Genomic DNA, 13916 nt, shown 5'->3' on the forward strand with positions numbered 1-13916 from the left:
CCTGCATAGGATAAGAGACAGCATGGTAAGTAAAAAAATCTTTCATTCTTTTTGGAGGATGAGTCTCTCTATTTGATCTCTGTTGAGTTGGAGGTGCTGTTATTTGAGGTACCGTTGTTTCAATTGTAGGAGTTGTTTCCTTTTATAGAGGTATAGCTCGGGCAATGACATTATTAGTTACTGTTGGAAGCGGTACCAAATCATACAAGTACTCCCCCTAGGACCAATTCCTATAATCACTTTGTGCTTGGAAATAAGATTCAGATTCAACAAAGCGTACATCACGAGAAATAAAAATCTTTGTAGATACCAAGTCGTAACATATGTACCATTTCTTTGTGGAAGAATACCCAAAAAACACACACCGATTTGATCGAGCATCCAACTTATCACGATGGATAGCTTGTTGGTGCACATAACAGATACAACCAAATACCCACAAATGAGATATGTAAGGCTTCCAATTCTTCAAGACTTCCAATGGTGACTAAAAATTGATTACTCGACTAGGAAGTCGATTAATCGAATATGTTGCAGTCAAAACTCCATGGGACGAATATCTTTTTGGAACATTCATTTGAAACATGAGAGTTCTTGCGGTCTCTAAAATGTGCCGGTTTTTTCTCCCTGCCATCCCATTTTATTGTGGTGTTCCCACACAACTAGTTTGGTGAATAATATATTGGCTGTGAATATATTCATAGAAAGGTTCTTTGGTATATTCTGTACCATTGTCAGACCTGAAAACCTTAACTTTGACATTGAATTGAGTAATCATCATATTATGAAAATCTCTGAAAACAGATAACACCTCAGTTTTTTATTTTAGCAAGTATAACTATATAGCACGAGATCGATCATCAATAAATAACATAAAGTATTTATATGCATCATATGAATCAATTGGAGCAGGACCCTATAAATTAGAATGAATCAATTTAAAAGACTCAACAGACGCAGACAAATAACTAAAGAATGGTAAACGAGTTTGTTTGGAAAACTGACAGACATCACACACACTAGATTCAATCGAAATAATAGGGAAAAGTCTCGCCAAGACATGATTGGAAAGATGTTCAAGTCGTTTATGTAAGATGTGACTTTCCACCAGGCCGCTGGTATAACATGCCTTATCAGTGAGATTTAGCAAGTAGAATCCATGTGAATAAGTTCCTTCACCAATCGTCTTCTTCGATGCTCGATCCTGAAAGATGACAGAAGTAGGAGAGAAAATAGCATCATAGTTCAAAGAATTAGTAATTTGCCCAATAAAAAGGAGCTGGACTGGAAAAGACAGAACAACAGGGGCATCAGAAGTGGGGCTGTTTGGAAAGAAGTCAATTTTTCCACTTCCTAATACAGGAACTGTAATCCCATTAGCAACGGAAACATCATGCTTATCAGACTTAAGAATAAAATTATGCACAGATGAAGAACTATTGGCCATATTATCAGTGACTCTAGAATCAATAATCTAATAATTAATTTTGGAAGATGAAGTGAGGTAAGCTTGCAAATTACCTGAAGCATGGGTAGAGGCAGAATGACCTTGTTCAGAAGACATGGACTTCCTGATTTGTTGAAGAAGATGACTTAACTGATTCATTAAGATTAATGTATCAGCTTTTGTAACATGATCCTTCTTATTCTTGTCAAGATTCAATTTGAGGTGAGGATATAATTCTTAACATCGATCCTTGGTGTGCCCATTTTTACCACAATGATCACAATCGTAAGGCTCTTTTCTGCCCTTATTTCAATAAGTATTTTTTCCTTTTTCAGTACCAGAAGGTTTTCTTCTATCTTCTTTCTCGGCCAAAAGAGCATTCGATTCAACTTTCTCAGATGAAGAGTTTTGCTCAGAATTCATAGTCTTCTTTAGAGTTTCTTCACGTTGAATAATAGCACAAACATTGAAAAAAGAAGGAAGCGTAGCATCTATAAGAATATTACTCCTGATATTTTCATATTTAGGCTTCAGGCTACTGAGCAATGAGAATATTTTATCTTCTTCATCTCTTTTCAAAAGAATTTTCACATCAGTAGTATGTGGGTGATACATGTTCAATTCATCCTACATCCTTTTCAGATTCCCAAGATGTTCACTGAACATTTTTTCGCCTTGTTGTGTTGCAGCAATCTCAAGTTTAAGTTCAAAAATGCGAGCGGCATTATTTTGACTGCTATATAAATCTGCTATTGAATCCCATAGCTCCTTTGCAAATTTAGAGAAGGTAAAAATTTCAGCAATATGGGGTTCTATCGAATTAAGAATCCAAGATCTAACAAGTTGATCAGTGGAGATCTAATCTTCATATCTTATATCAGTAGTTGCAGGACAAACTTTCATTCCATTGATGAAACCTAACTTTTTCTTGCCACCAAGAGATAAGGTTACAGCCCTTGACCAAGGTACATAGTTAATACCATTCAAGAGGACTGATGAAAGCTTCCAACCAGGATTTGCATCCAATTCACCCATTGAAGAAGAAGACATGATCAGAACAAAAAACAGAGAGATAAAGAATGCAAAAACAAAATTCTACAAAAAATGAAAAAAGGAGGCAGCACGTTTCCTTCTTTCTTAATGATGAATTAGATTACAACTATACAAAATCTTCCGCTCTGATACCATACAGCAAAGAAGAAATAATATAGCAAAGAAGAAAATACACAAGGATTTATATGCTTCGGCTGCCAGTGTAGCGATCCTACGTGCACGAGAGAAGAGGATGAGAGATATTCTTATTCATTGTGACAATGGAGATTACAACAACAATATATAATTACAATTGACATAGGATGCTAATAATGGAGCAACATATTTTAGCAAAACTATAACTGCAGAGAATCAAATCAATCCATAAATAGAAAAAAATCCACCATAAATCTCTCTTCTCCTCCAACACCTATAATCAATTTAACCATCTTGTTGTCTATCCTTATTTTGTTATATATATATATATATATATATAGTGTTATATTCAAGACAGGAAACAAATTATACAATTACGTAAAACTATGCGCACCATCAATCTAAGAATCAATCAATCATTAATCGAGTAACATAATCAAGTCAACTATGTTCGATCAATCGATCAAGCTTAAGAGTTAACATGATTTTATTTTATTTTTTTAAAATTTCTCGATCGCTCGAACCTTCAATGTCGATCGACCGAACTTGTCCAAACTGTCCAAAGATCAATCTGCCTAATTCGAGGTTCACTCAATCGATCGAGTAGCTGTTTGATCAATTAAACTCCCATGTTTCTATATAGATTGAAGACATCTAAACAACAATCTTAACCATGGAATCATCATTACTCACAGCTCCAAGCTCCATCCTTAATCGTCAATTGCTGCCAATTTCACCGTTCCTTATATTCATCATTGCAAAACAAGGAATCATCGTTAAACTTGACGTCATGATTCATCATGATCTTTCGTGTGAGTCGGTCACACAGTCTATGTCCCTTCATAACATCACCATATCATACAAAGGTACACTTCTTCGCCTTTTGGTATAACTTATTTTTCACAATTGATGGAACGTGAGAGTAAGTGTCATAATCAAATACTCGCAACCCTGATCAATCTATCCAAAAGTGTCCAAAGACCAATCTGTCTAATTCGGGGTTCACTCGATCAATTGAGCAGCTTATTCGATCGATCAAACTCCCGAGTGTCTGCTTAGATTGAAGACATCCAAACAACAGAGAAAAGCCATTCATTCCTTGCGAATATGTTGTAGTCCAACTTAAAAGTGGATTTCTGCGAGCATTGCATGTATGGGAAGCAGTGCTGGGTGAGGTTCAAATCTGTTACACATATTGTAGCATTTTGAATTTTTACTATTTTGAATTTTTAAAAAATCCTTGAAAATTTTCGATATAACTAGCTTACATTATCAATTACTGACAATTGACGCTCGAGGTGAGTATATACGTAGGTGGTACTAGTAAAGAACCGCACAAATTCGATTAATCAACCCTATGAAGCTAACGAATTCGTCCGATCACTAAAACATCGGGCTTAGCCTTGTGATTTATTCACATATAGCCCAAATCTAACTAACCCATCACCGACTAATCAAGATAACCGCATATAAATAAATACATACCAAAAGTCGAGACAAGTAGGGGTCGAATCTTAATTGATAAACCAAACTGACCCCGTTATCTTTTTAGCTTAATAATCAACGGTTTAAAGTGATTATGATCAAATCATCACTTTCGCTAGTTACGAATATGCCACATTATGAACTTACCTAATCTGAATTCTAATTATTACGCACAAGAGATTTCGATACCCAATTCATTATAGAAATGCCCTGATTATTTAAACAATATCTATATCGCTCGTTAGTGGGCTACTAAACCCGATGTTGTAGAAATATGTTCATATTAGTGGGCTTGACGTCTATCGCGAGACATCGAGCTAAGATTGCATCTTGAATCATTCAACTTGGACTCGCAAGGTGAATGCTTAAGTCGTGTGAATACCTTATATGAAAATCTAAAACTTAAGTGAAATAAATCTACTTGTTCTTTCACAAAGTTGTAATTTTTGAACCGTTAATTCACGACCAAAGTCGGGATGCCGACTAAAGACATTTCCCCACGACTTCGTTTGATCATCGGTGATCATCGATTTAAGTTAGGGCCTTATTGTTGAGGGTCAAATATTGCATATCAGACCCAGTTGTTGCATAGATTTACACGCATGATACTGTTTATCGGACTAATTTAATCGTGTTTGTAATGCAGGGTGTGTTTAAGAGCCTGGACTGAAAAAGGGTGGTAAATGCATGGATTCGACGCTCCAGAAGCACCAAGGCAAGGAACGGACTCTAGAAGACCAAGAACGAAGGAATTACACATCAGGGACCCAAGAAAATCAAGGAATTGAAGCTCAAGTGGCCTGAAAAGTGTCCAGAATGTAAGATCATAGGGTTCCCACCATCTGATCAGTTCGAAACTTCATACGTGGCCTGAGGACCATAAATAAACCGTACACATCAAAAATCAGCCATTGGATCGCTGTGGAAGTGGCCCAACGGATAGATCAGCTCCTTAAATCCTTAAGTGGGGCCCACCCGATATCTGGATACTCTCCATGTTTGGTCTCAGCTGTTTAAATGAGCTGGCCAAACGGATAGACGGAGCGGATTTCTCACAAACATCTCTGTGGGACCCACACATGCAATGCAAGTGCAAGGAATGCAAGTGCACCGGGCGTGCACCGAATCAAGCCGATCGGGTCAGCGCCGCTGACCCGATCCTTCTCGCAGGCGGAAACAGCAAACGGACGCTGTTCGTCCGTTTTCACGTAGTGGGCCCCATCAATCACAGTTCTCGACGATCAGAACCGTCCATACGCTCTGCAAGGTGACCAACATCGTCGCCTAGCTTTCCTTTTTGGCCCATGCACACACACAAAGGCAGAGTACCTGATAAACGTCGGATGGACGGCGGACTAAGCAAGCTTGTGGACCCCACCGATTCTCTCCAAAAAATACTCATTTCCTGAGGGTTTTTCGTCCTGAACCTAGTGGACGGAATGGATTTCTCAAAATACATCACTGTGGGGTCCACCGACCATCACAGCGTTCAAACGTGCAGGCTCTGTTTCGCAACAGAGCCTGCGGTGGATCGTTGTGGGCCATCCTCTGATGGGTTCGGTTCAATCTGGACCGTCTAGTGGATTCCAAAGAGGCTTGGGACCATCACCTAGGTGGAATTTTTCTAGGAAGTAACGTGTAGCGGATTTCGACCGCCGAAACTTATGATGGACGGCGGAATACAGCATCCAGCGGGCCATACAAGAACCTGCCAAAATCACCCTGTCCTGACTGGATTTCCGCGAGGATTCCAATGGACGGCGTGGATCTCGTTGATTCCGATCTTGGGCCTCACCAATCATCACCGCAAGAAGGCTGTGCAGTTACGTTCTGCGAACGTCTGTCCCAGCAGCTCACGAACGCAAGATGGGCAGAGTCCCACCAGGAGTCGGCTACGAATGGAGAGGAGAAGAGGTGGACGGCTGCATAAAAGGGAGGGCTCGTCTTTGGTTAAAGGGAGGAAAAAGGAGTTTTGGAAACAGGGAGAGGGACGTGGAGTGCACGGCTGATCTTTGTTTGGAAAGTTGGGCTCGGCCTTGGTTTGAAACGAGGAGAGAAGCATGGCTGCTGGACGTTAGCTTGGGACAGGAGCTTGGTGCCGGGACTGGCGGCGTTCAAGGAAGAGAAACGGAGGTGAAGGCTGACGTGAGGCTGGATCTCTTCTTCTCTTTCCTTCTTGTTCTTTTCTATTCTTTTTTCTTTCTTTCTGTTTATTTCTTTGTCTAAGGGGTTCTAGCATGATCATGCTAGGCTAATCCTCTTAGCTAGGGCTAAGAGGTGAAGCCTGTAGCGAGATGGGAGACTACTTTATGCTTTAATTATGAATGCATGAACTGAATTTATTCTTTGATGATTATTATAAGGAATATTTTTATTAGTCTTTAATAGTCCGTTGTGACTGAAATTACAATGGGTTTGCAATGGCTTTGAATATTTCTTTCCCTTTTTATGTTTAGGAAGTCAGGAAGCCCTGTTGTTCATCATTGCTCCATGGGTATGGTAGGATGACAGTACCCTTCCTGATCTTCATACATTGTTGATTGGTTGGTAATTAGTTTAATCCTGTTGTTTGCTCTGTCTCCTGGGCATGGTTAGATGATGGAATCCATTCTAATTTATATACCTTTCATCTCTTGAGAACCAAATCAAGTAAGTTCAGTTTGAATTCCATATGCGAGCATAAGATCTCCCTGATCTTTACAAGTGGATCCTCTGAATCCCTAGTTTCCTTCCTCTGAATTACTTAAGTTTTAGATAATTATTCCACAAATTTTTCCCTAAATTTTATTTGATTTAGATAGCATCTTAGTCTAGTTCTAGTTCTACTTGGTTTCATATAACGTACAGGTACAGTCCTGTGGATTCGACCTCGGTCTTACCGAGTTTATTACTACATCACAACCCTATACTTGGGAGTGAACAAGTTTTTGGCGCCGTTGTTTTTCTGAAATTAATTAGTTTTAGAATTAGGTTAGGATTAGGATTTTACTTACTTTAGGATAGAAGTTTTTATTTTATTCTATTTTTAGAACTTAACTTGTTTCCTGTTTTATAGGATCTGGACATAAGTTCTAAATTGGTAATTCCTTCCTAATCTCTCTCTCTTTCTACCTTTTAGAAACTAGGGTAGTTATTTCCCTTTCTAGAAAAATCCTCTAATTTTCGAAACTTTTCTCTTTTGTTTTTCACTTTCTATTTTTAACTCTTTTTAAAATCTAATTTGTTTCCTCATTTATTTTTAGGATTTTTGTTTAGAAACTAACCTTCCTATTTGGTAGGCCTTTAAGATAGAAATTTCTAATTTGGTAAGCTCTTTCCCTACTTCCTATCTTTCAGTTCTCTTTTAATAATCTACTTTCTAGTTTAGATCTTTCCTAATTTATTTTAGAAATCTCCACTTTCTTTTAAGAATTCCTTCTTTTAGAAATTAATTTACTGCTATTTTTCTTTTTAGAATCTAACTTATTTTTGTTTTATTTTGCAGGTTTTTAACTTAGGACTTCAATTTGGTAATTTCTTTCCAACTCTCTCCTTCTTTCTAGATTTTCTTTTCCTTTCTTAGGATTAGGTTTTTAATTGAGGGCTGCGAGTGTTTTCATGCCCAAGTGGGCCCGTGGCGACACTCGACGTCTCTTGACTGAAGGAGGATTGGTTGAGGGGTTGACTATCCATCGCAGGACTAGACACCGCTCAAAATCCCCTGAGTTAACTGAGGTTATGGCTGAAGACCAACCTCCTCTACTTCCACCTAGGGTGGAGGATACACAAGATGAGAATGAGGTGCAACAGGCACCCCCGCCTCGTACTTTACGAGATTTTCTACAACCGGCGGGAGTGAGTACGCCCTCATGCATGATTTTTCCTGAAAACACAGGACAAATGGACATCAAGCCAGGAGTTATCCAACTCCTTCCCAAATTCCATGGACTTGAATCTGAAAGTCCATATTTACATTTGAAAGAGTTCGATGAGATTATAGCTACATTATGTTTTCCTAATGTATCTGAGGATACAATTAGGTTGAAACTCTTTCCTTTTTCCTTAAAAGAGAAAGCTAAGACGTGGTTACATTCACTGCGTCCTAGATCCATTGGCACATGGAACGATATGCAGAGGGAATTCATAAAAAAATTCTTCCCACATCATAAAACGATTACCCTCAGAAAAGCGATCATGAACTTTGCCCAAAAGGAAGATGAAACATTCTTCCAATGTTGGGAAAGGTTCAAAGATTTGGTCAGTTCATGCCCACAACACGGGTTTGAAACGTGGCGCATTACAAATTTTTTCTATGATGGACTGACATCTTCCATGCGCCAAATGGTCGAGACAATGTGTAATGGAGAGTTCATTAATAAAGATGTCGACGAGGTATGGGACTACCTCGACAGTTTGGCTGAAAAAACACAATCTTGGGACTATTACCCAAAGTCGAACACCACGTCTAGGCCAACTCAATTAAAGGAAAAAGGTGGATTATATCTCTTGAAAGAAGAGGATGATCTCAAGTGTAAAGTGACTACACTCATAAGGAAAGTTGAGGCCATGGAAGGAAAGAAGGATAAGGTCAATGAAATTGTTTGCGGCATCTGTGATTGCAACATTCACACAACTGAAAACTGTCCTACAATACCTGCCTTTCGAGGAGTGTTGAATGAACAAGCCAATGCCGTAAATAATTATCAAAGACCTTTTACTGGACCTAACTCTAACACATACAATCCTGGCTGGAAAAATCATCCAAACTTCAGTTGGAGAAATGGACAAACGGCGACTCCTCCAGGTTTCTTCAATCAAAATCCAAATCAAGTGAAACCTCAAGAGGAACCGGTTCAAAATCCCATACAAGAGCTGGCTCAGGCAATGCGGGGAATTACAGATTTTATGCAAAAGATAGATTCTCGTATGACGGTTATAGAAAAGGGGATGCTTCCTGCACAACCTATCCCCAATCCTAAACCGCAGTACGAGAATAATGATCCCAGCTCTTCAAATCAGATGGGGCATGCTAAATCCATCACCACTCTTAGGAGTGGGAAGATCATTGATAAAACTCTTCCTAGGCCCGACAAGCCTCAAGAACCGTAAGAGGACAACAATGATGGATCCATGATGCCCCACAAAAAGTAGAACCGGAACTTCTAGAGAAGCCATTGCTCCATTCCCCAACGGTTGGTTTCACCAAAATCTCTCTCTAACTCTCGGGATATCCTAGAGGTGTTGAAACAGTGAAAGTCAACATTCCTCTCGCTTGATGTCGTTAAACAGATACCTTCATATGCCAAATTCCTAAAAGACTTATGCACGACCAAGCGACGGAAAATTATTCAAAAGAAAATCTTCTTGACTGAGAAAGTGAGTGCCATCCTGAAGCAAGACGTGCCACAGAAATTCAAGGATCCCGGTAGCCCAACCATATCATGTGTAATCGGGAGCCATCGAATTGATCACGCATTTCTTGACTTAGGAGCGAGCGTCAATCTGATCCCCTACTCGGTATACAAACGTTAGGTTTGGGTGAATTAAAACCCACCCTAACCACACTACAACTTGCTGATCGCTCTGTTCGTGTACTAAGAGGGATAATTGAAGATGTGTTAGTCCAGGTCGATAGATTTTACTACCCTGTAGATTTTATCATCCTGGACACCGAACCCATCAATAAATGAGCACTCAGATTCCCGTCATTCTTGGTCGCCCATTCCTCGCCACGTCAAATGCAATTATCAATTGCAGGAATGGTATCATGACTATGTCTTTTGGAAATTTGACATTGGAGTCAAACATTTTTTTCAATAACGGCAGCAACGCAGAGGATGATGACGATTTCCACGACATTAACATGATTGACTCTTTCGTGGAAGATACGACACCTCTAACCTTATCCTCCGACCATCTGGAGACGTGCCTGGCCCACTCCCATGATTTCGATGATGACATGATTAGGGAGACATGTGCCTTACTTGATACTGCACCGGTACTTGAAGTTAACCGGTGGAGGCCACAATTTGAAGAATTACCACAAACCGATATAGTGCCTCTACCGTCTAACCTCAAGCCGCCGAAACTTGACCTAAAACCTTTGCCCTCTGATTTGAAATATGCATATTTGGGTCAAGATGAGACATACTCGGTGGTGATCTCTGCCCACCTGGAGAAAGAACAAGAGAGTATGCTTATATCTACTCTCATTGAGCATAAAGGAGCCCTAGGATGGACGATAGCGGACCTCAAAGGAATCGATCCCTCGATTTGTACTCACCACATATATCTTGAGGATAATGCAAAAACCGCTCGGCAACCACAACGTAGACTAAATCCAAACATGAAGGAAGTGGTTAAGGCCGAGGTTCTTAAACTATTGGATGTGGGTATTATATACCCTATATCTGATAGTCAATGGGTGAGTCCAACTCAAGTGGTTCCTAAGAAGTCCGGAATCACCATCGTAGCCAATGCTAATAATGAACTCGTGCCAACTAGAGTCACTACTGGTTGGAGAATGTGCATTGACTACAGGAAGTTGAATACCGTCACGAGGAAAGACCACTTTCCTTTACCATTCATTGATCGGATCCTATAAAGGTTAGCTGGTCATTCCTAATACTCTTTCCTTGACGGGTATTCGGGCTACAACCAGAAAGAGATAGCCCCTGAAGACCAGGAAAAAATCACATTTACATGTCCCTAAGGCACCTATGCATACCGAAGGATGCCAATCTGACAATCTAATGCACCTGCCACCTTTCGATGTATGCTTAGTATCTTTTCTGATATGGTGGGGCAATATCAAGAGGTCTTCATGGACGATTTCTCTGTTTACGGTCCATCTTTCAGCAAGTGCTTGGAAAGTCTTAAATGTGTGCTGAAAAGATGTGAAGAAAAGAACTTGGTACTTAATTGGGAGAAGTGTCATTTCATGGTTCAAAAGGGAATTGTCCTTGGGCATATCATCTCGTCCAAAGGAATCGAGGTAGATAAGGCAAAAATCGATCTTATCTCTAACCTACCTCCACCCAAGAACATCAGAGATGTGCGATCCTTCTTAGGACACGCGGGATTTTACAGGCGATTCATAAAGGACTTTAGTCTTCTCTCTCGTCCTTTATGTAATCTTCTTCAAAAGGATGCTCCGTATGAGTGGACTGAGTAATGCCAGGAAGCTTTCACTAAGCTTAAGGGCATGTTAACCACTGCACCTATCATACAGCCACCCGACTGGAGCCTTCCTTTTGAGCTTATGTGCGACGCCTCTGATTATGCTCTTGGGGCGGTTCTAGGCCAGAGAAAAGATAAGCGGCCCTACGTCATTCATTACGCAAGTAGAACTTTAAATTCTGCCCAGGTGAACTACTCGACTACGGAAAAGGAACTCTTAGCTGTAGTGTTCGCCTTGGACAAATTTAGGTCCTACTTGATTGGATCCAAGATCATTATCTACACAGATCATGCGGCACTTAAGTATCTTCTTTCGAAAAATGATTCTAAGCCCCGCTTGATACGATGGATCCTTCTACTCCAAGAATTTGATTTGGAAATTAAAGATAAAAAGGGAGTAGAGAACGTAGTGGCCGATCACCTTTCTCGCCTTAATACCTCTGATTCCCTTGAGGCGACCCATATCAATGACATGTTCCCTGATGAACAGCTGTTCAGAGTCTCCCATTCACCTTGGTTCGATATTGCTAATTATCTTGCTACGGGTGCTATACCCACATTGGACCGCGCAAGATAAGAAGAAATTTTTCACCGAGGTGCGCAACTTTTCTCGGGATGATCCTTATTTATTTAAATATTGCCCGGACCAAATTCTAAGGAGATGTGTACGACGATGAGCATCAAAGCGTCATCTCCTTCTCTCACTCTAGGCTGTGGTGGTCACTTTTCTGCTAAAAAGACCACGGCCAAGATTCTGCATGTGGCTTTTACTCGGCCCACTATGTTTAGGGACACTCATGAGTTTTGCAAAGCTTGTGAGCGTTGTCGAAATTGGGAGCATTGTCCGTCGAAATATGATGCCTTTGAATCCCATTCTTATCATTGAAGCATTTGATTCTGGGGCATCGATTTCATGGGACCATTCCCCAATCGTTTGGGAATCTGATATTTTGCTCGCCGTGGATTATGTCACTAAATGGGTCAAGCGATTAGTGTCGAAAGAATGACCATCGCACGGCCATTAAATTCCTAAAAGAAAATATCCTTTCTCGATTCTAACGCCTCGAGCCATCATTAGTGATGGGGGCTCACACTTTTGTAATAGACCATTCGAGAGCTTAATGAAGAAATACGGTATCTCTCATAAGGTAAGCACCCCATACCACCCGCAGACAAGTGGACAAGCTGAGATTTCCAATAGGGAGATTAAACACATTTTGGAGAAAACGGTTAACCCTGATCGTAAGGATTGGTCAATCCGATTGATCGATGCCTTATGGGCATACCGTACTGCCTTTAAAACTCCTATTGGAATGTCTCCCTTTAGACTTGTCTATGGGAAGGCTTGTCACTTGCCTGTGGAGCTGGAACATAAAGCGTACTGGGCGATCAAAAATCTTAATTTCAATCTGGACAACGCTGGCTCGCTACGCAAACTTCAATTGAATGAACTTGAAGAAATCCGGAATGATGCGTACGATAATTCGAGAATTTACAAGGACAAGATGAAAGCATTTCATGACCAACACATTTTGCGAAAATCATTCACGCCGGGTCAGAAGGTCCTTTTGTACAATTCTCGATTACATCTCTTTCCGGGTAAGCTTCGATCTCGTTGGACCGGCCCTTACATTGTTGTTACTGTTTTTCCGCATGGGACCGTTGAGATAAGAGATCCCGACAATGGCAAGGAGTTTAAAGTCAATGGACATCGATTGAAACCATTTGTCGAGAAATTTGATTCAGAGGACATGTCCATGCCTCTGACTGATCCTGTTTACCAGGATTAATCTCCTAGTCTGATGGAGGTATAGGTAAGTTTCCTGTTTTCTTAGGACTAGGGTAGTTGCTTTATTTGTCTGGCTGAAGACGGTAAACTTAGCGCTCCTGGGAGGCAACCCAGCTCTTCATTTCATTTCTTTTTTATCATTAGTTAGTTCAATGTTTGTGGGTAACATTGCTGCAAACCCTCACGAGACTACAACTCGTCCACTAGGGGTAACCTAGGGGTTTAAAGGCTTGTTGCATACGCTAAATGCAATCGAGAGCACCTGCGAAAGTGGTATAGGTAGGATTGTATTTTTGTTATTTTATTTGTTGGTTTCTCTCTTGTGCTGACCGCTCTTACGTAGAAATCTTTGAAAAGCCTCTTGATTCTTTCGTTCAGGTACTATCTTTCCATCACTCTTATTTTTCCGTTGTCTCATGTGCATTGCATGTCTATTTCTTTTTTCATTGAGGACAATGTAGATTTTAGGTTGGGGGTGGGAGATTAGGTCACCTAATCAGCATTTTCTTGGTCTTGAACCAAAGTTGTGAAAATTTTAAAAAAATTTCTGACATTTTGTTGAAGTCGAAGTGATTTTGACGGCCATCTAGGGCACTTAGAATTTCAAGATGCGTGATGTTGGTACTTTATGACTCTTGGATTCAGTTATCTATTAAATTTCACAGCTAAGTTTGAATTATTAATCCATTATTAGAATTTGTAAACATTAATTGAGTCATAAATTCGCAGGACACATCTCGCTTGCATATTAAGGTTTCAGTTCGATATTAAAGGATTAACTTAGTAATCACTAAACATGAAAGGAACCAACTTGGAAAATTGAAAGGATTAGGCGAATGGTCTACACCA

The 13916-nt window shown here is 40.1% G+C and overlaps 1 non-coding gene across 1 annotated transcript; it reads right to left on the reverse strand.

Annotated features, from left to right (window-relative positions):
- Positions 1–8275: 8275 nt before the first annotated feature.
- LOC131223567 (small nucleolar RNA R71) lies at positions 8276–8382 on the reverse strand. Its single transcript, XR_009160549.1, has one exon. It is a non-coding gene; the product is annotated as a small nucleolar RNA R71 (small nucleolar RNA).
- Positions 8383–13916: the final 5534 nt, after the last annotated feature.

Source organism: Magnolia sinica, chromosome 1 (genome assembly GCF_029962835.1).
Source record: "Magnolia sinica isolate HGM2019 chromosome 1, MsV1, whole genome shotgun sequence".
Taxonomy (NCBI): Eukaryota; Viridiplantae; Streptophyta; class Magnoliopsida; order Magnoliales; family Magnoliaceae; genus Magnolia; species Magnolia sinica.